Here is a 3,295-nt window from a genome sequence, read left to right on the forward strand (position 1 = left end):
CATATGTAGTGAATAAGTATTATATTTTGTTCTCTGTATGGTACATTTTTTTTTCAACCTTTTTGGTGATCAAGCAACCTATGTATTCGAAAAACGAGGTCAAATAACTTGGCGCCAATGAACATAATATAATATTATACATTTTTAATACATAATAATAATATATTATCGGGACGATATGATATTTTAACCAAGATTATTATAAAATAAAAATATCTTAAATTTGGTAAACATATAACATAATAATATAAGTTACAAATAAAGAGTTACATATTAAAGTTAATATTATTAATAATCTAGTATTTTAAAGGCCAGAAAAAATAAATTTGGTAAACATTTTACAAAACAGAAATTGATACCGTCCAACCGTTCTATAGGTTTGCCCGTATGGCGCAAATATGGAATGATTATTTTTAATTATTTTACGATCTCTCGCCCTGTCGATATATTATTGTGTAATTGACAGTAACCGTATGCACTGTAATAATGTGCATTGTTATTGTATGAGATAGTGCCGCAATCAATTTCAATTATACTATATAGTATAATAGGATAGATATTCTACGTGTATTCGGCTACAATAGTACGGTGTCATAAAATATTATAAAGTTTGGCTGAAGGGAAGACCGTAAGGGAAGATATCGGGTTAAAAGAACACGTCTGTGGAATCCAAATATGTAAAGGGCCCAAAACGTAGTTAACTTATTGTACCAAGTGTTTGTTTATTAATAGCCTGGTAAAATATATTACATTTTAAGATAAAACTAAAAAAAAAAAATGGGGAAAAAAGTTAAGCGCTATGTTTTATAGTAGGATTCCAGTTTATCTCGTTATGGACGTGTTAATTTGAGTACAATGATTAATCATTATATACATTAAAAATTACATTAAAAACAATTTTGAGCGAAGATGGTTTAACTTTTTTTTTATTCAAGAATACCAAACACTTATTTTAATATTAATTAAAATAATTAATAATAATAATAATTAAATTAATTATTTTAACAAATATTCGTATTTTGTTTTTACTTAGTTTTCTCAATTATTTTAAAAGTAATTTTAATTTTCAATTTTAAATACCAAATAGAACTTATTTGCTATAAAATTAAATTATAAAACGTAATTAGATAAGGTAAATAGACCAAAAAAAAAAAAAAATAAACACATCGTTGTAAAATCAATAAAACGCAATATTATTATAATTGTTATTATTTTTTTACTTCTATGGTAAATATAGTATAATACCTTAACGATTTTACAGCTGCATATTATAAACAATCAATATAATATATTATAATAAATAGTGCTATAATGTACTTATATTATAACATTTATAATAAATAACAACAATGGGATACAAAATAATATAATAAATATTATATAGATTGTACATTAACTACACATGGTGTATTAATACAATTTAACATAATTCCAAATGAATAGCATAATATAAAAATGAATTTAAATTTGACATTGACTTTTAATTTAAAATACATTATTATAATATTTGTATTAAAATATCGTGTACCGGTTTAATTAAATTGTCTATTATGTGATTTTGAATATTTATAGTATATTTTTCTACAAGATATATTAACTAGTATTGATGACGAGAACAACATATAATTTTTATTATAACAATTTTTTTATTATTTTATAGATGTTTCCTTAACATTAATTAAACCAGGTTTATCGTATACACAAACGTTTATACGAGTAATGTAGAATAAATTAAAAAATAAAAATATATAAGTTTATAAGTGTATTAGTGTTATTAATGGCTTGAACAAAAAGATCATTAAAGGAAAGAAGAAAAAATAAAAGAAAGAAAACATGAACAATTTTATTTTAAAACTTCAATATAAACCAAATTGTATACGATTATTATCATTGATCAAGTTCATATAATGAATATATCTAATCGATGCAATATTACTGATATATTTTTTAACAGTGAATAATTAAAAGTGATGTTTACCATAATATTATAATGTCCTAAACAAGGATAAAAACAGGACTGTATATTATTTTTTCATCGATGGGGCTCACAACCAAGTATTAGCCCCTGGCCCCTGAGCTTTTAGAAGTCTTAAAAGTCCTAATCCAAACTCGGGTGGAGACACGTTTTGGCAATAATAATAATAATTGCATAACGCGTTCAGTGACCAAATGGTGTTTAGCCGCCGTCTATAATTTTCAACCAATTTCCCCTTACTACAACTATTTTGTTGTGTATTTACATCAGAAGTTTTCTATTCAAATTCAATAGGTGGGAATAAAAGTATGTATATTGAATTGGTCTCATAGCTAAGTAGAAATCGATACCTAACCTACAATAGTATCTTTGTGCCGAGGAGAATTCGCCCTACAGACACCACCCTTACGTCATTACAGTGCGAGATAAATAAACACGACGACAACAATGGCGACGTATTTTCGCTTTTTCGGTCCTATAATATGCATTTATATATAATTGCACACAATTATAGGCCTTAGCCCTAATGTGTTATGTGATATTTAATAAAAAAAATACCATTCGTGAGTATAATACAATATAATGTATTATTATAATTAACAATAATAATAGTTATAACATTTTGATAATATATATATACATATATATATATCGGAAAGAAGTGGTTGCGTATTGATTGTGCACATGTCTGTCAACCAGAAACCGAAACGTTTAATCAAATCTCCGCTATCAACCGCACCTCCGATATGCTATCATCTACCTGAAACTGCAGCTACTATGATATGGTATTCAAACGGACCACCGACACATATTATACAAGGGTAAAGCTACAAGGACGATGACTCCAGACTAATTTTTCTATTATTATTTCTTTTTTCGTTATTATTTAAAACAAAAATTAAATCAATTAAATCAATTTATACAATTAATTCACAAAAAATATTTTTACGATCAAAAAAAAATATAATATAATATAATTTTATTGTTAGTTTGTAAATTTTTTAATAGTTAGATCGGTGTTTTTTATATTATTAGATGAATGTCACAGTTTTTTTCACTCCAATTATTTACAAATTGTTTAAAAGAAAATTGGGAATTTTCCAATTTCCGCGAGCTCTATAACACAATGTACTTTTATCGCCCAATATCGATCTAACAAATGCACTCGGACCCGTAGTGCCCATTGTGTCAAAACGTATTTTCCGACAAAAACACACACACACACACACACATACATACATACAAACATTCCGGTGATGATTAATTGCGCATTGTATTTATATTGTATTATAATATTTATGCACTCACACTGCTGTAACT

The sequence above is a fragment of the Rhopalosiphum maidis genome, chromosome 2 (assembly GCF_003676215.2).
Source record: "Rhopalosiphum maidis isolate BTI-1 chromosome 2, ASM367621v3, whole genome shotgun sequence".
Lineage (NCBI taxonomy): Eukaryota > Metazoa > Arthropoda > Insecta > Hemiptera > Aphididae > Rhopalosiphum > Rhopalosiphum maidis.